Below are 20,048 nucleotides of genomic sequence, written 5' to 3'. Positions count from 1 at the left end.
ATATCTTTTGAAACTAAAGTTTTATCAAAGAAAGCTGCACCCACGTAGCATATTTGGTAGGGGTGTTCGCGGATCGGATGTTGCGGATTGGACATTAATTCATATCCGATTCACGATTTTACGGATTATAAATTTTCAATCCAATCCAATCCACGGATTAGTGAAACTCAATTTAAATCAAATCCATATGTTTGCGGATCCAATACGGATTTGACCCAATCCATATTCAATCCACTATTTGACTGATTGATTTGCGAATTAAAAATTTTTAATTTTGTATCTTCCTGAGAAAGAAAATTAATAAATAAAACGAGTGTTGAGTAAGTGCAGTTCTATAGCCTCCAGATGCTCGAATTGATCAAATAGGTTTGTCTACAATAATGTGTAGCATATGTAGCCGTTAATCTTACCGATCTGTTATCTATACCACGCACTATCACTTGGCCTTTGTTTGGTTGTTGGTATTTTTTTTTTTTTAATATTGGTTACGCACCACATTATTGTATTACACAAATATTTATAACTGTTATCCATTCGTATTTTACAAGAGAGAAGAACTTATAAATATTTAATTCTCACAATACTTTTGTAGGAATTTGAACCACTACCCTCACGCAGCCCAACCACCGGGCCAAGGGCCAATGGCTGTTTGATTGTTAGTATTGGTATTTAATTACCTTGTTTGTCTTCTTTTTCACAATTATTTATTTTGTGGACCAGACTATGTTTAGCACATATTGCAATCATTTAACCAGAGTCCTCTATTAATCGACAATTTGTGTACGAAAAAAGTTTAGCCGTTGATCCCGTTAGTCTTGCCCATCTGTTACCTGTACCACGCATTATGATTTGTTTTCCTACGTCACAATCACCTGTGTTGGCACCGTTGGGCGTCGGCTACTTGAAGCTTCTATAAATATCGCACCAAACCAGAAGCAAGAACTTGCTCAAGCAAAAATACTCACAATTGAATACTCCTGAAGATAGCAGTAGCAGAGATCTTTTCTGATTTGAAGAATATGGAAACTCCTCCTTGCGCAGGTTTAATTTTAGAACAACTTCAGTTGAATATCATATATATTTCTTATTTAACATGTGTATTTGTGAAGTAATTTTTATAGTAAGATTCAATATTCTAATCTGAATAAAATTTTCAGGTAATGCGTGGTTAGAGATTGCTGTCCCTTTTCCGCCAGCTGCTAGTATTATTGATAATGAGATTGCAATTGAAAATCTTGAACTTATTGTTGTCCCACAAAATGGGAGAAATCCTAACTATACTGGTTAAGTAATGAATATAGTATTACTCTTTTATGTTTTATTTGATTAAATAAAAGGATAAATATTATCCATTTGGTTTAGTTCTATTACAAAGATCTCTTGTACAAGAGATTATCTTTGTTTGTATCCATGTACTTGTCCAATCATGATAGTTAAATAAAATATCATGTGATAATAAAGATAAAATCGTCTGCTTAGGCCTAATTAGTGTAATTAATTATACTAATTAGTGTAATTAATTATACTCTCTTTCTTCTTTAATGTTTTTGTTTCCTAAATTGTGTGCATCAGCACGATAATGCCATTATAAAGTTCTTTTTTCAATTATCTGGAGAGTTATCTAGAGTAAAATATTTCAAACATGTCTTCATCGAAATGGATTAAAAAAAATATAAACAATAATATTTTATATAAAATTTAGTAATATATGCACCCACTTAGTTTTCAAAATTTAAAAATGCTTTATTTGATAATTATTTAAACATAATTCCAATGATTATTTTTTAATGCAATGAAAAAAGACCAAATAACTTAATAAACTGCATAACATAAATTATTAAATAAATACACAACCTTTTACTACATACAATGACTCAAATCATCTAAAAATTACTAAGTAATTTTTAATTTAAAAAATAAAATTCACCGATGTACGCAATTCATGTGATTTTGTAAAATATACATTTAATAAAAAATAAAAAATAAAAAAGATTTGACCTTTTAGAGAGAACTTGCTGGATGATATTTTGAAACAAAAATTTTATCCCCAAAGAAAAAAAATCTCTGCATTCATATGGCTACTCTTAAAATTGAGGAGGAACAACTGAGATTTCAAAATGTGCAAGAAAGCTTATAGTTTAAGGGGTAATGTCGTAAAATTAAAATGGTATAGATGTCATACGTGTTTATTGCCAATAAATATAAAAAGGACATGTTATTGGACACCTGTAATAAGCGAGTAAGGCGGTCCCTAGGCACGTGCTACTTTTTTGTTTTGATATCGGTTAATCAGAAGCTAACACATTTTTTTTTTTTGGCAGATTTTTAAACCAAGTTATTTTTTTTTATACATTGATGTACTACAATTACAATCCATTTTTAAAATTAGAAACTAATTAAGACTCTCCTTAATAATTCTATTATATCATAATTTATATTCTACCCTCACATAATACCATAAATATATTTATTCTACCCTAAAATATAAAAAATTAATTATACACCTACTTAATTTTTATAGGATACTTATTTTACTTTAAATTATGCAAAAATAATTATACTTCTACCAATTTTATTAAGAGAGAAATTGATTGAGACTCGAACTCTGACATTTAAATGGGTAGTGCCAATGGGTATGAGCCCATTGGTCAGGCCAAATTAAGTCGAGTATTATATTTCTATCAAAACGAAAGAAATTAATAAATAATATTATTTTGTGTGTGTTAATGCGTTGATTACATAATCCATAATTTAGTCTATGTGCGTCAACTTACTTATGCTTTCCCTTCCTAAACATTTTTCACAAAACAAATTCTACAAATTAGATGTAGAAAAAAGATGCATTTTTTTTTTTCATATGAGGGGTTTAGATTTTGTTAATTTATCAACAATTTTCTCCTGGTCCTCCAAAATGTAATTATAGCCTGAAGACGATCCAAAAAGTGTATCATTTTGCAACCCGAAACAATTAGTTCCGTCTGTAGCTTCAAAAGGCAGAAAAGCAATGCTCATCAAAAAAACTAAATTTTAAAAATAAGCTGCATGATTATATGACCACTTCCAATCGGACGGATAATTCTGCCATCCCCACTCCTTGAATCCGCTCCATCTCCTAAGATCTCGATTGAGATTGAGGTACAAGTGTCCTAAACAGCTTAGTCATAAATTTTTACAAATAAAAAGTGTTTGGTAATTCTCCTAAAATCTTTTTATTTATTAACTTTTCTATTTTGACAATAATTTTTTTAAAAAAATCATTAATTATAAAAAGGCAAAAAAGATGACGAGCCAACTGGCATGGAATTTCTAATTCCATTCAGACAGCGAGACCGCAAGCATGCTTTGCTAGTGCATCAGCTAAATTATTACACCTTTGAAAAATATGCTGGCACTGGATAGAAGCCACTTAGGCAAGAAGCTATTGGACTTCAGAGATAGACCAAAATAAATCCAAGTGAGAGGAAGAAATCACCCCAAAACCGGTTGTGAACTACAGTCAGGCGGCAAAGGAGATAAACAAAGTTCTTTAATTAGCTAATCTTAAACCAAAACGCATAGCCTTAGCTTCAGCTATATCAACCTCATCAAGATAAGAAATTTGGTCAACACAAGCCGATAAGAATCAGACAATACGGATAGAATCAAAACAAACAATTAAATAATTGATTGTGTCAATCTTAATTGCTAATTAAGTAAAATTGATTGTAAATCAACATAAAAAAAGATTGAATCTTTGCTATCAATCATTATTTTTGAATTATGTCAATTGCATTATTTCCTTTTTCGTGTTTCAAATATTTATACAAATTGAAACTTTATACTCATTAAGAGTCAAATTCACCTTCTTTATATATTGTTTCTAAAAAGTTTCACCAGCTACCATCACCTCTCCACATATCTGAATTAAGAATCACAGCCCCGAGGCCAACCAAACAGATTCCTTCTACCCATCAAATTTATGCATCCATACTCAGGCTGTAACGTTTAATGTTGAGTCTCATTATACTCGGATTACATGCATTTATGTTTAATTCTTCTATCAAATATGAAATTTTTAATGATTGGTAAGAGGGTTTCAAGTAGGTCAATATTGTTGATGATGAGATCGCAAATGAAAATTTTGATCTTTTTATTATCCCTTAATGCAGGATAAATTTATCATACTACTGGTTAATGTAGAAAGTTATTTTAAGATTCTAGAATTTTTATTATTTTTGAATTTTCTGTTTTAAGTAGAGTCAATTATAATATGTGTCTTAATCTTTTATTTCTATTATAATTATAATGTACTTTCATTTTTTATAATCCCAAAGGAAATTGTAAAAAAGGGAGTTTTATTGAATAATTAAAGCTGAAGTTATGAAAATAATAACAATATTTCTCTATTTATAATAGAGGAAACCTACATCCCTTAGTAAACTAATCACGTTGAATAATTGAAGCTAAAGTTATGAAAATAATAGCAAGACTTCTCACTTCAACACGTTATTAAGAATCTCATTGAGTTGTTTGGATTAGAACAAGATCTAATCACACTTCAATTAGAGTATAAGCTAATCATGTAGGCTTGGTCTAGAACTAGAACGATAGCTAGTATTTTGGGTAAAAGCCCGTTTAGTCCCTATATTTTGAAGTTAGTGTCCGTTTAGTCCTTATATTTTTAAAAATACCTCAAATCATCCCTACCATTAAATTATTGACACTTTCGCCATTATCTTTTGTTCCTTTTAACTTATTTTTATAATATTGCCCTATTATAATAATTTTTTAGACATTATTAAAAAGAAAAAAATAACCCTATTATAATAATTTTTTTAGACATTATTAAAAAGAAAAAAATAAATTACCAGTTTAACACCAAAAAATAAAATAAAATAAAATATATATATTAATTTTTGTGGAACACACTCTTGAGTTAAAATATTAATTTTTCTAAAAAAATTGATAAATGTAATTTTTTACGATATTAATTTTTTAGACATACGTGAGCTTCCACAAAAATTAATATATACCTTTTTTGTTTTTATTTTATTTTTGAGTTTAATTTGATAATTTAATTTTTTTATTAATATCCAAAAAAGAAATATTATTGTAAAAATGTAATATTGTAAAAATAAGTTAAAAATAATAAAAAATAATGGCATAAGTGTCAATATTTAGTAGCAGGGACGTTTTGAGGTGTTTTTAAAAATACAGGGACTAAATGGACACTAACCTCATAATATAGGGACTAAACAAGCTTTTACCCCTAGTATTTTCTACCATATCAATTTCACTTCCACTACCTCACTTCGTCACTGGTTAAGTGCAATTTTACTTTTTTGTTTTATATTTAATTAAATAAAATAATAATACTATTATTATGTGTTACTTGTTTGAGTTTAATTTTATCTCTTGAGATAAGCAATAGATTTCTTTTTTTTTTCCCCCTTAATTAAGGATGTTTATGTTTCTTAAATTGTGCGTATCAACGTGATAATGGCATTATAAGTACTTTCTAGGAGCATGTCCTTATTTACAACTTTCTTTCTGCTGGTTACTATTTCATCAAGGAATACTATCAAGAAAAAATGAAAAATGAAAAAGACCTTAGTATGATTAGTTGAATCCACCGAAAATTGAAGGATCGAAATCAACACACAACTGATACAAGCTCGAGCAGCTATAATAATTAGACTAATCAATTATATATGCTTAAAATGTACGAATATAAAAGGTGAATGCACAATTTTTTAATTTGCATATACTCATTGAATGACTGATGCAAGCACTATATTTATTTTATTGGAGGGTAAATGATCATTTAATTCTAATATTTTGAGTTAATTATCCATTTGGTCCTTATATTTAAAAATATAACTCAACATACTCTTTTTATTAAATATGTTACATTCTTACCTTTATTTTTTCTATTTTTTTTATAATAGTAACCTTGTAACAATATTCTTAGGAATATTAATAAAAAATATAATAATTTATCAAGTTAACCTGGAAAGTAATATAAAAGTTTTCATAAGCTTTTATATTCTTATTTTACTTTTAGGATTAATATGGTAAATAATTTTTTTATAAAATAGTTACTAGTAAGATTATTCAACAAGTACAAAAAAGTACTGGTTCTTTCCATTATTATTCCAATTTACTAACTAAATTTTTATAGGTAAATTAATTAATATCAAGAATATTGTTGGAAGGGTATTATTATATGTAAAAAAAATGAAAAAAGTAAGAGTAAGAATCATATTTAATTACATGAGCATTTTGAGATTATTTTTAAAACGTCGTATCTATAAGAATATTTTGAGATATTTATTAAAATATAAAAATTAAATGAATATTTAAGTTATGACATAAGGTAGAAGATCGAAATGAATTTCCACCTTTTATTGGATAAGAAGCATCTTGCGTTCTACAAAATACAGCTTGGCTGCACAAGTAAATCTACGGGTTGCCCAAATTCAATTGCAAAGTAATAATCACGGAAAAATTATATGAAATTCTTTGTAATTTAGCCACTAGCTAATCCAGAAACATTATTAGAATTAATTTTTATGAAGTCAACAAAATAACACAGAAAAAAGAAAAGGGGTTAGAAACAATTGAATTTAATTTGATGTTGATGAGTCTTTACCATACAAAAGTTCAAAAATCAAGACCTAAATTAATAAGGTACGTAGCATGGATGTGAGCCACCCAAAAACCAATGTTTTAGAAGGCATTTATATTTTTGCAGTTGTTGCTACATTTTCCAAATAAAAACAACATTTTGAAAAAAAAAAAAAAAAACTCTATTATTAAGGTTTGTCTTTTAGTAATGATTGCCAACAGATGACGTATTGGAGTCAAAAAACTACACATTCAATTGTTATTGTTGGCACTCAATAATAGAGTTTACCATACAAAAGTTCAAAAATCAAGACCTAAATTAATAAAGTACGTAGCATTGATGTGAGCCACCCAAAAACTAATGTTTTAGAAGGCATTCACATTTTTGCCGTTGTTGCTACATTTTCCAAATAAAAACAACATTTTGAAAAAAAAAAAAAAAAAAACTCAATTATGAAGGTTTGTCTTTTAGTAATGATTGCCAACAGATGACGTATTGGGGTCAAAAACTACATTTTCAATTGTTATTGCTGGCACTCAATAATTTGTTGGCAATATTTGTATTGATTTATTATTATAATCTTCCCAATCACCGACCTTGGCACGTCGGCTACCTCACACCTATATATATACGTTATATCAAACGACACGCATAAATGCGTTAAGGCAACTTAATTGCTTTTGTGTTTTGGTTACGGTTACCATAAGCGAGTGGAGATCTTTTTTTATTACCTTGAAGAACATGGAAACTCCTTGCGCAGGTTTGTCGGCTAAATCCAGTTGAATATCATATATAACTCGTATCTTAATATAGACTTATGATTAAGTTTTCTGACCTAAAATTTTCAGGTAATAACAATTGGTTTGAGGGGGTCCCTCAAATGTGGCAGGCCGGTATTGGCGATGGGGAGAGTGTGAACGATAATCTCGATTTTCTTGTTATTCTTCACTATGGAAGAAATCTTGATTATACTGGTTAAGTGTACGAAGTATTAATCTTTTTTATGTGTAATAAAATAAGAATCTGGATGTGTGTGTTAGTTTCAATATGTACTGTCTCTTTCTAAGTTTCAATATGTACTGTCTCTTTCTAAAACATAAAAAGTAAATAAATAAAATTATTGTGTGTTAATTTGCTGATTAATATATTGAAACTAACACACACATCCATATTAAGTGTACGAAGTATTAATCTTTTTTATGTGTAATAAAATAAGAATATGGATGTGTGTGTTAGTTTCAATATGTACTTAGTTTCAATATGTACTGTCTCTTTCTAAAACATAAAAAGTAAATAAATAAAATTATTGTGTGTTAATTTGTTGATTAATAGATTGATATATGTTCTTAACTTCTTAAATCTTTTTCTATGATAAACTCTATTCGTTGGTTTTATAAAAAGATGCAATCTCTTTCATATGAAAGGTTACATTTTTTTAATTTACCCACAATTCCCTTTGTGGCCTCCCAAAAATATATAACTAAAATTATAAAATTTGCTGCATGATTCTTCCTTTCGGAAAGTAAAGAGGAGATTTGTTTGGCTACAGGGAAAACATAGAGAAGATGTTGTATTGGATCTCACACACTGATTTTACAAGTATTTATGTACAAGGCTGTATCAAATATTCTACACACTGCATGCATACAACGTGTTTGTTTGAACTAACGGAATAACAGATTCAGCTAACTCAGCTGCCATGTCAGCATCAGTAACAAACTTAAACTAAGACTAGCAATTTTGCTTAACCAAAACTAAACTCGACTAATCAATTCAATTATCTTAACAAGTAAGACCAGCAAGACTATAATCATGCTCTGCTGGTGCATTAGCTAAATGATTACACCTTTTAAAACTATGCTGGGGCTGGCACTGGAAAGCAGCCATGGAGGCAAAGAAGCTATTGAATTTATTAATATAGAGATAGCCAGAAATAATTCTTTGCGCTTGCAAGATTTCCCCAAAACCAGTTCGATGAATCAGATTTAAGCTGCACAGGAGACAATCCAGCTTTATCAAATCTTAAATTAACACATCTAGCCTCAGCTTCAGCTATGTCAACGTTACATCTAATATCTAATGGTCAGGATTAAAAGGACATTATGTTTTTCTTTTACTCTCTTTTTAAAGCTAATCAATAAAACAATAGATCGCACTAGCGATAATAAATTTTTTCCGTCTCCTTCTTCTCTCTTCCTCAAAGATTCGTACTTGGTTTTTAATTATGGATGTTCAAATGAGAATAAATATTAAATAATAATCGTCTCTCCCCCTCTTATGATTGATTTGAGAGGAAACAAAAATTTCGGTTTCGTTTTCTTCTTCTCCCTGCCCGTCTCCACACTGCTACTCCTCACAGCCCCTCGGGTGCTTCAACCCAATACCAACTCCACACCGCCACTGCCAGGTGATAGCAGCTCCACCACGACGCGATCTGCCTTTGCCGAGCGGCACCAACTCCACCATGACGCGATCTGCCTTCGCCACGTGACACCGACATCACTCCACCGTGCGACACACCACCACGCGATCTGGTTTGATTTTGTCCTTTAATGGATTTATAATGGCAAGCTTTTCATCCTAAATTCTAATAATTCTGCTATTTATTTTAACGGAATTGTTTTTCAACAAAAACTACTTGTTCTCTTTTCTTTTTTTTTCCTTCTCTCGAGTTACTAGAAAAAATTCAAATTTTTTTTTCCCTGTGATTGAGGATGAGAGAAAAGGAACTGTATTTAGCTGCTAGATTATTATATGAGATTCTTGGGAAGTATTTAAGCCCTGGAAGAAAAGAGTTAATAAGCGTTTGGGTACATGAACATTGAGGAATATTACTGGAGTTGTATTTTAGATTGCCTATCAACCTGGATGCCACTGTATTTAAATATCAACAAAGTGCATTTGAGTTTGCAATCAGCTAAAATATTCGTCACCTTTCTCTTAGATATCTGCTTTTCCTGTAACGCCTACTAAAGAAAATTGTTTCTTGCCAGTGGACTGCAGAGTCAGTGAATATGGAGGAAAAGAAACAAAAGAGATAAAGTCCACTGCCTGTGAAATTGTCCATGGAATGTGAAATTGGTATATATGATTGATTAATTTGCGATTGAATTTTGTATTACTTGCAGCTTGAGTTAAAATATGCAGCTGAAACAAATTCTCTTGTGCCTCTTCATCAATATGTGCCTTGGGTTATTGTGGATGGACAGCCACAGTATGAGGTATGTTCCTGATTTACATATTGTCCCCCACGTTCCTGGAAATCGAAATAAAACTTGCTCAATAAAAATGTACGCTTTTTGAACTTTGAAGTAGAAGATTATTATATCAAATATTTTGATATTTGAACTTGGGGATCTTTAAGAGATGAATTATTTGTCTTGCTGCAGGAATACGAGAACTTAATAGGCTATATCTGCAAGGCTTATAAATCGTGCCTAAGGGTTGCGGCAACCTATCCCTTATCACCAACCAGTATGGGGTCAAACAGAAGCCTGTCTTTCTAGCTAGCTAATAAGGAGACAACAACATTACCCACAAGAATCAGCCACAACAATGTGGACACGCAAGATGAGCATGGTAGCTTCACTGTCATATGCGCTTTTCCAATGTGTTTGTGACTGTTTATGAGTCCCCATAAGGTTTTAATGACTTGATTACAGGTCGTTAGTAGTTGTCCAAATTAGAGTTGACAAATTGCGGGCTCGAGTCGGGTTTTTTTGAAGTTCAGGCTCAAGCTCAAGTCCATGTCATTGTTATTAGGTTCAAGTCTTTTAAAAGTCTGTTTAAATTTAAGCGGGTCAAACTTAGATCGGACCTAAACGGGATCGGGCCGGGCTTAGCTTCCATAATTTTATTTTTATTTTTATTTTTAAAGAAAGCTTAAAATGTAAGGACATAATACAAAAGCATGAACAAGCCGATGCCCCAAGCCGAAAACAAAATCAACAAATATAACACATTAACACCCACTGAGCCGTTTGACATTGAACAAAGTTGTCTTCTTTCTCTTGAAACGACACCGTATAAAGTAGGGATGGCAAAACCCTAGGCCGAGTCTGGGTATTGCAATGATCGGATCTGCCCGGATGCAACCGGTTTGGGTCTGGGTTTGGATCGAATTTTAATTCAGGTATCCGAATTTTATATTTTTTAATATTATATGTGTATATATTTTTTATTTTTTAGTAATTTTATAAATTTTAAATTTATTTTAATAAAATTTGATATGAAAATATAAATTTTAAGTGTTTAAAATTTTATATATGTATAATAAATTAGTCAAATAAATATAAATATTTAAAATAATATATATTTTATAATATTTTTTTAATAAAATTTAGATTCTATATTTATCAAGTGATTTTTAAGACTGACCCGACTTCATACCCACCCGATCCACAACGTCCGAATACGGTCCGAGTCCGGACCGAATGGATATTTTTACCACCTCTGGTATAAAGTCATCATCTTAACGTTCTATTCCATTATAACCCTTCTCCAAGCTATCAATTTTTACAACCTCATCTCTTAATTCCATCTGAAACGAACAAATAAATAAATACTCATAATCACAATTAACCCAAATCGAATTTCACCAAATTAAACTAACCCAATTTGTTTAGTTTGCCTTTACATGATCAAATAAAAAAACCCAAAAAACTGACAATACCATGAGAAGTGCATCTTACCCGTTGATGAATTAATGGCGGAAGATTCTACAAGTTCAACAGCATTCAAGCGGCTATTCTCTGTTGCATATTACATATGGAAGATTGAACACTAAATGATTGTCTTTAATGGCTGCTACTGCGTCGCGCTGCTGGTATTTGGTTCGAGTGGCTGCGTCGCTTAATGGCTGCATCATGGTGGTCGGCGGTGGCTGAAATTGTTGGGCTGGTGTGATGATGAAGATGCAGTTGCTGGTTCTTGCTTCACTTGGTTTTGGGAAGGTGGGTGTGACTCCTGTGACAGCGTGAGGTATTAGGAAATTTTTAGGGTCGGCTGTTTTGCATTTTGTTTTTTAATTTGATTTTATTTTATATAATAAAGCCGGCGGGCTTTTTCTTAAACGCCTTTAACCAAGTCCAATATGGGTGTTACATTTCCTGAGCCCTTATCTATGTTTTTATTCTGCGGGCCGGGCTTAAAATCTGTAGGTTTGGGTTGGGTCAGACTTTTTTGCCAACCCTAGTTTAAATGTATAGTTTTAATTTATGACTTTGAAATTCGATTAGGTAATTGATATTGAATGGTATATGTATGGAGAGTTATTGGCGTTGCATATGTAATGTGTGCGCTTTCAATTTTCAAGTTGTACAATTGGTATCCTCAAAAAACCTTTTAAAACGACTTTAGATATTTCACAACATTAAACAAATTTAAAATTATATTACTGGATAAAAAAATAAATTAAAACCTACCCTTCATTTTTAAGCAAAAATTTACATTGTAAACAGAAAAAAAATTATTTAAAAATGCAAACAAACATTTAAAGGGATTTTTAACTTATTGCGTTAAATTTAGTGGGATCGAGAAACCTTCACATATAAGGGCTTTCAAGGTATTATGAAATAATCATGGCCTTAGGTTGGCATATGTTAGGATGCTTTTGCATAAGCATATGAGAGGAGAGGTGGAGTTTGATTAGAGAGTATGCATTTCGAGCTACACAATGATTCTTTGCATTAGTATTTTGACGTGTGGATGTGTGTACTTGGATTATTTAACACAATCTACTTTATAGGTGATTATATTACAACTATTGAATCACTTTAATAGTTTGCGACTCTCTTTTAGTATGTATAAACTTTGAACAAATCCTATAACTATTTATTTATATTGTGATAGTTTTTAGAGGTTATGTGATTAAATTATTTGCTTCAATCTTTATTTCTTAGGTTATATATTTGGTACTTGTTGAAAAAATAAGTGTTATACTGTCGAAAATTTTAAAATTTGTTAGTTTTACATATAGTTTATGAAGAATTATGAATTTTTTCATTTAAACAAAAAAAAATTGAAGTAAAAATTCAAATATTTTAGACTTCGATAATTTACATTTTTATAAGTACTAATAAATTACATATTTTCTAAATATATAATTTAAATTAATCGCCAAAGAAATTAATACAGTATAACGCAGCACCAAATATAGTATAACTAAAAATTAATACAGTATAGCAGTATCACAATATAATACTAATGTAATACAACATAATACAATACATTTATATTAAAATATTTTAATATAGTATAATACAATACAGTATGTCAAACGCGTACTTAAGAATTAATATAATTTTCAAGCGGACATAATTAATAACAAAGTAAAAATATTCCTTGAAGAGAGAAAAATGAAGAGAAAAGAAGTTGAGAGAAAGAGATCAAAAAAATTAATTATTGCTAGTGCAGTCTATTATGGTTGAGATTATTTAAACCCACCAAACTATTTATTAACCCCATTTTAAAAAGACAATATTATGACACAAATATCCTTAACTTAAATTATTATTATTACCATTATAGGTAAATATTATAACTTTATTTTCTTTAGTTTCTCTCCCTAAAGTTTTTATCTCTTCATTTGTCTTCCATAATGGTAGATGTAGTTTCATAGCTAGCCACGAAGAACGCCACTGACATGTTGTTCTTTCGCTCCCTGGATTCAGTTTCCTTTCTCCTTTGCCTCACTGACAATCTCAATGCCTCTACCCCTTTGTTCTCGCCCTTCATAATTATTTTGCGCTTGTACAGCTCTACGATAGTTCCATTGAAAAAGATGAGCAAAGGAACAGTGAAAAAGCCTCCGATAAGTTCCTCAAAAAATTAAAAAATAAATAAATAAAAAAAGAGCTACTACAACAAGCCAAGAACAAAGAGAATTTAGTTATAAAACAGAAATAGAATACCAAGACGAAGGACAGAGATAATTGCAAAAAAATTATAAGATTTGTGTATATGTCAGATATTCTAGCTGATTCTTTGTCAATCATGAACAATTCAAATGGTCGTTAATTAGGATTTCATCACTTCAATTTTAATGTTTTCTTAAAAAAGAAGAGAAAATTTATATTAAAAAATAATTTTTTTAAATCGGAATAAGAAATTTTCATTTCCATAATCTTCTTCTTGGCCGCTTAGGAGTTTGGTTAAGGCCCAACAATATTAAGTTTATTATTTTATATTTAAAAGGACATAAATTCCTAAATTATACATAGCTAACTCAATGAAAATTATAGATTTTTTTATTTTATTGTTATTTTGTAATTATCTTTTCCTAAAATAAATTACCAAAATTCCTATCTAACGAATTATTAGTTTTAGTCTGTATAAAACCCCGATAAAACGTTAGAATTAATAAGTTTTGATGAAACATTGTTTATTCCTTTCAAAAACTTGAAAAAAAAAAAAGCCTATCCTTTTCTACTTTGTTTTTTTTAATGAAAATCCACCAAGATGGTGGGGGTTAGGCCAGACCTGTACCTGTAAATAAATCAATCAATGAATAAACATAAGAAAAAGGACATAAACCAAAGCCCCCCAAGAGAAGCAAATGATTTAGTGATCAATATAAAACTAATCCAAATCAAGGTGATTAATGCCAAATATATGGAACTTCGAAAGTATCTAAATGAAGAAAGCCCGATAAACTAGCTGAAAGGTCTACAAGATTGAAAAATCGCTGACAAGTCTGATGAGCACAAGCCCCGTTGGCCATAAAGTCAACAGCACATGTAGCTTCTCGAAAAACATGTCTGATAATAATAGATGAGCTAGAAGCCAATCCCCAAACACAACCAATGAGGTAAGCAAAATCCCTCCATACGAATCCACTTGAAATAGCCCACGAAACCACAGTGGCTGAATCAGATTCTACCTCAAGATCAGAAAAACTAAGCTGAGCAGTAAGATCTAAACCCTAACTTTTTCTACTTATCCACTAACAATTTTATATCAGAAAATTTCTACACGAGTCATAGACGTTGGTGATTAGGGTGTAGATAAGAAAATACTTGAAAATAATTTTTGACTCGATATATGGTTTGTCGGCAACAATTAATTTACAAATAAACTAATAGCTATAATCAAGTCTTAGTTTCCTTCTAGAACATTATTTCATTTGGACAATGTGGCTAGAGCTGCCAAAATGCTGATTAACTAACCTTTGATTATAATGAAATATTCTTTCATTTGTCCCTAGTTCTGTTTCCTACATTAAAGCATACTTTATGACTTGATTATAATAGCAATAATCGAGTCTTAGTTTCCTTCCAAAAGATTATTTTGTTTAGATAATATGGCCAGAACTGCCAAAGTGTTGATTAATTAACCTTCGATTATAATGATTAATATTCTTCCATTTTTCCTTAGTTTTGTTTCTTAGATTAAAGCATCCATGACTTGATTATAATAGCTATTGATGCAAATTTTTGCTCAATGTACAATGATTGATTTGTTTTTTGAACTTTCTTCTAAATCAATTTTTGTGGCTTATTTTCTCCTTGAGGCGAGAGTCTCAAATCACGCCTCCTCTCATGGTTAGTTTTTTCGCAAAATAAAACAATTGTCAAAGGAGGCCAACTTGCTGGCGATAACCTTCCGATGCTCAAGTAATTTTTTACTCAATTTTTAGGGAGAAAAAATTTAAAGTGAAATGGATAGAGTGTTTGTACTCATTTTATTCCCCTTTTTTTCCTTATCTTCAAATGGGATCTAGCCTTTATGTAGGCATCTTAGAGTTAATTGGAGAGATTATGTGGCACTTTTGTTATGATAAGTGTCAACCAAAGCTCATACATGGAGACAAATATTCATATGCACCAATACTTGTTCATGACAAGTATTCTTTGGATATTTGCCATGTTTTTGGGCCCGACTTTTAATAGGGCTTGAGTTTGAATTCGGCACTTATATTGGTTTTTTGCTTACAGGATTGATTTTGTAATATTTTGCCCGTAAGTGTAGTCCATAAGATTTATATATTTGCCCGTAGGAGCATTACGTAGCACGTTTTGGCCATGGGTGCATTCAATAGAATATTTATTTACCTGTAAATGCATTCCTTAGTATGCATATATGACTATAAGCACATTCCGTAGAATGCGTATTTGTCCATAGTAGAGTTGGCAAAATCTGGGTCCAAGTCAAGTATAGCAATGCCCAGATCTGACATGAATGTAATTTTTAGACACTTAGGCCAGGCTTAAAAAGTCCAACATTGGGCCAAATTTTTTATCGGATTTTTTGTTTTGGGTTATGTTTTTTAATATTATATATGTATATTTTTTTTGTAATTTTGTAATTTTTAAATTTAATTCAATGAAATTGAGCATGAAGATATGAGCTTTAAATGTTTAAAACTTTACATATATGTAAAAATAGGTCAAATAAATATAGCTATTTAAAATAATATATATTTTATAATATATTTTATAAAATCTGAGTTCTGGGTCAGGTCCCAGGCTTATCAAGTGATGGTCAGGACTGACCTAACTTCATCTCCGGGCCAGGTATTGCTAGGGTGATACCTGGCCCGCATAATCTAGGTCCATTCTGGGTTCAGATTAGACGGGTTTTTTTAACACCCTAACTTCGTGCAATGTATATTTGCCCATAGGCTAATTCTGTAGAATACGTATTTACCCAGAGGTGTATTCTGTAGAATGTATATTTATAGTAAGTGCATTTCATAAAATGTATGTTGCTTGTAAATGCATTCAGTAGAATGTGTACTTACCCACAGACTTATTCTATAGAATATATATTTACCTATAGGCGCATTTCGTAAAATGTGTATTTGTTTATAGGTGTATTTCGTAGAATGTATATTTGACTGCATGTTCATTCTATAGCATGTGTATTGTATATTGCCCGTAAGCACATTATGTAGAATGTATACTTACTAGGCATATTTTATAGAATGTTTATTTGCCCATAGGCTCTTACTTAGAAATATTTTTTAAATGTTTAAGTCATTCTTTGTAAGTAATTGACCTAGGTCCATTCTTTGTAAAGAATGGAACTAGGTCTTTCTTTGGTGAATCATGCCTTCAATGCTTTGTCGAAAACTTACCGTTTAGGCATTTTACTTGGAAACATTTTCTAAGTGACTAGTCATTCTTTGTAAAGAATAGGCCTAAGTCATTATTTACTCATTATTTACAAAGAATAGACCTAGGTCGTTCTTTGTAAAAACTGGACTTAGGTCATTTTTTGTGAATAATGAAACTTGATCATTCTTTGATGAATCATGTCTTGGCGCTTTGTCAAAGACTTTCCCCTTGGGTGTTTTACTTAGAAATTCTTTTAAGTGCCTAGGTTATTTTTTGTTTGGCATGGACCTAGGTCGTTCTTTATAATTAGTGAACTTAGGTCATGTTTTGTGAAGAATGGACTTAGGTCATTTTTTTGAAGAATCACGCATTTGACGCTTTATTGAAAATCGCCCTTTAGACGTTTTACATAAAAATATTTTTTAAATGCCTAAGTCGTTCCTTGTAATGGACCTAGGTTGTTCTTTGTAAAACATGGGCCTAGATAATTCTTCGTAAAGAATGGATCTAGGTAATTCTTCAAAAAATCATGCTTTTTGATAAATTATTGAAGACTTGCTCTTTGAGCGTTTTACTTAAAAATATTTTTGAATTATCCAGATATTCTTTGTAAGGAATAGATATAGGTTGTTCTTTATAAAATGTGGACGTAAGTCATTCTTTGTTTAGAATAGAACTAGGTCATTCTTTGAAGAATCAAGCCTTTGGTGCTTTATCGAAGACTTATCTTTTACGCATTTTACTTAGAAATACTTTTAAGTACCTAAGTAAAACTGATTTTCTAGATCAATTAAGGAATATTTTGCTGAAAAAGAGGGGACAACATGCTGTCACACCTATAAAAAGCGCAAAACAACACATTAAGGATAGTGCTCCATAACTGGCGATCCAAAAACTGCCAAGACAATCTTTGTAGAAGTATGTTGGACCACCCAGCAATATGCACCACATGTAAAAGTGGACAATTTATGTGCTCTCCAAGAATAATCCTAACAACCTAAAATGATAATAAGTGTAAAAGGACGAAAAATCTTTGTAAAAAAAGCAAATTGCCAATGGAAATGCTCTAGGTGGCAAGGTAGCTAGGGTACTCTATATAATGACATCAAAGTTCTATTTTTTCTAATTCATAACTAAAAAACACAACTCCACGAAAGGCTGAGTCAATCTTCAATTTTCAGCTGCCATTATCAAGAGCTTGCAAGCTTTTGACACCAAAATAGTCCTAAAATCTGACTTGAACATTAGAGAGTGATCGCCGGCCACTACCAACTTCGTCTCTAACCTCCTTTTTGTTTTTTTGCTAGTCAAGAGCATCTTTTCAAATTCTCTCTCTATTCAAGATCTTGTTAGGAAAGGGACTACCACAAGCAGCTGCAAATAGTAGAAATAAAATTCTTTCTCTCTTTGTGTGATTAAAATAGAATGTGTACCACAAATAAATAGGCAGAAAAATAGACCAACAAAATTCAAAGCAAAAACCAACCACAAGAGACGCAAATTTTTATGTGGAAAAGCCAAATCGAGAAAAATCACGGGACAATAGTTCGATATAATCTTCCACTATATTAATGGGATTACAACACAAATTCTTTTCTAGATAAATCTAGAAGCTAACAACATCAAGAATCTTAATAGTCTTAGCTTACAGTAATGGCCTAATAATTGTCTCTTTAACAAGTGGGTATCTCAAATAATAGCCAAAGAGAGGATAAAATAAAAATCAAAACCAATAAGATTGTAGAGGGTGATATTAGGAACTTATCCTCAAAATTTGGGAGAAAATGGAGTTAATTTCGACTTCCGATCACTCAATTAAAGATTAAAAATCTTGCCCCCAAATTAAAAACCTCTACTGGCTTTTTTTTTTCTCTCTCTCTCGCGGCTTCCCTTGCACGCACACACCTATGCTTGTTTATATAGTCAAATTTTATTGTAAAATTTCATTTAGCCCCTCAATGTTTCTTTAAGGAAAAATGACTGACACACCCCCAACATTTACATAAATGGACAAAAAAACACATAATGTTTTGAAAAAGACATCCACACCAACATTTACTTTCGAAAACTGTTTCTTTTAACATAATTTATAAATTTAACATGTAATTACCGTTATATCATTCTAGCACATAAAAAAATAATTGTTGATTGTCCAATTTGTCCATATTTTTTATAAAATTATAAATATACCCTCATTACCCAATTCTTCTATTTAAATTTTTGTCAAATTTTCTCTTCAAACCAAATAAATTTAATCCATTACTGAAGAATAAAAATAAATAAAATTGGTTATTAATGCCATAAGAATAACAATTCTCCATATGTCAATCATTTATGATTATTTAAGCATGATTATTTTTTTGTTGATTATACAAGTTTAAATGATTGACATGTGGAGAATTGTTATTCTTATGACATTAATAATCAATTTTATTTATTTGAAGAGAAAGTTTGACAAAAATTTAAATAGAGGAATTGGGTAATGAGGGTATATTCGTAATTTTATTAAAAGTATATGGACAAATTGGACAATCAATAATTAATTTTTTATGTGCTAGTAGGGTAAAATGGTAATTACATGTTAAAATTACAAATTATGTTAAAAGAAATGGTTTTCGTTAGTAAATGAGGGTGTAAATATCTTTTTTGAAATATTAGGAAACTTTTTGTCCCTTTATCTAAACATTGAGAGTGTGTCAGTCATTTTCCCTTTCTTTAATTACTTAATTGCCTAAACTTATTTAACTTTGGGCTTGGCCCACCCAAATGAGATGGACTCAACAAATCTAAACTTCTCACCATAACCATCCTCTGCCCATTCTTCTTTAATCTCTATAAGAGCCTAGAACAACCTACATCCCTCGATTAAGTGAGGCACTTTGCATCCCAAAAATAAATTCTTTGTTCCTAGTTAAGTTTTGTCCCTTTCTCTTATATTCCAAAATCTACCTAAAACCTACCTACGTCATTCTTTGTAAAGAATGGACTTAAGTTTTTTTTTTATAGAATTACGCTTTTGGCGTTTTGTTGTATTTTACATTTAGAATTTTAAATACCTAAGCCATTCTTATAGATAATAGATCTAGATTATTTCATGTAAAATATTTTTATTGAGCCTATATTTTTTGAGGATTTGGGCCTTTCATAATTTGGTCTAACAATAGCAATAATCGAGTCTTAGTTTCCTTCCAAAACATCATTTCGTTAGGATAATGTGGCCAGAACTGCCAAAATGCTGCCTAATTAACCTTTGATTAGAATGATTAATATCCTTCCATTTTTCCTTAGTTCTGTTTCTTATATACATTAAAATGTACATGATTTGATCATAATAGTAATAATAAAGTCTTAGTTTCCCTAAATGTTCCTCCCAAGCTGAGAATTTT

At 30.7% G+C, this 20,048-nt stretch overlaps 2 long non-coding RNA genes across 2 annotated transcripts; one reads left to right on the top strand and one right to left on the bottom strand.

Annotated features, from left to right (window-relative positions):
• Positions 1–637: 637 nt before the first annotated feature.
• On the top strand, positions 638–1,485 carry LOC127902653 (uncharacterized). The gene is made up of 2 exons (XR_008055083.1): positions 638–1,041; positions 1,158–1,485. It is a non-coding gene; the product is annotated as an uncharacterized LOC127902653 (long non-coding RNA).
• A 9,580-nt stretch (positions 1,486–11,065) lies between these two features.
• Positions 11,066–11,667, bottom strand: LOC127902655 (uncharacterized). The gene is made up of 2 exons (XR_008055085.1): positions 11,299–11,667; positions 11,066–11,147 (listed from the first exon to the last, which is right to left on the bottom strand). It is a non-coding gene; the product is annotated as an uncharacterized LOC127902655 (long non-coding RNA).
• Between the last annotated feature and the right edge of the window lie 8,381 nt (positions 11,668–20,048).

This window comes from Citrus sinensis, chromosome 5, assembly GCF_022201045.2.
Source record: "Citrus sinensis cultivar Valencia sweet orange chromosome 5, DVS_A1.0, whole genome shotgun sequence".
NCBI classification, from domain to species: domain Eukaryota; kingdom Viridiplantae; phylum Streptophyta; class Magnoliopsida; order Sapindales; family Rutaceae; genus Citrus; species Citrus sinensis.
Note: the sequence above shows the minus strand (reverse complement) of the source record. Positions and strands in the feature narration are given on the sequence as shown.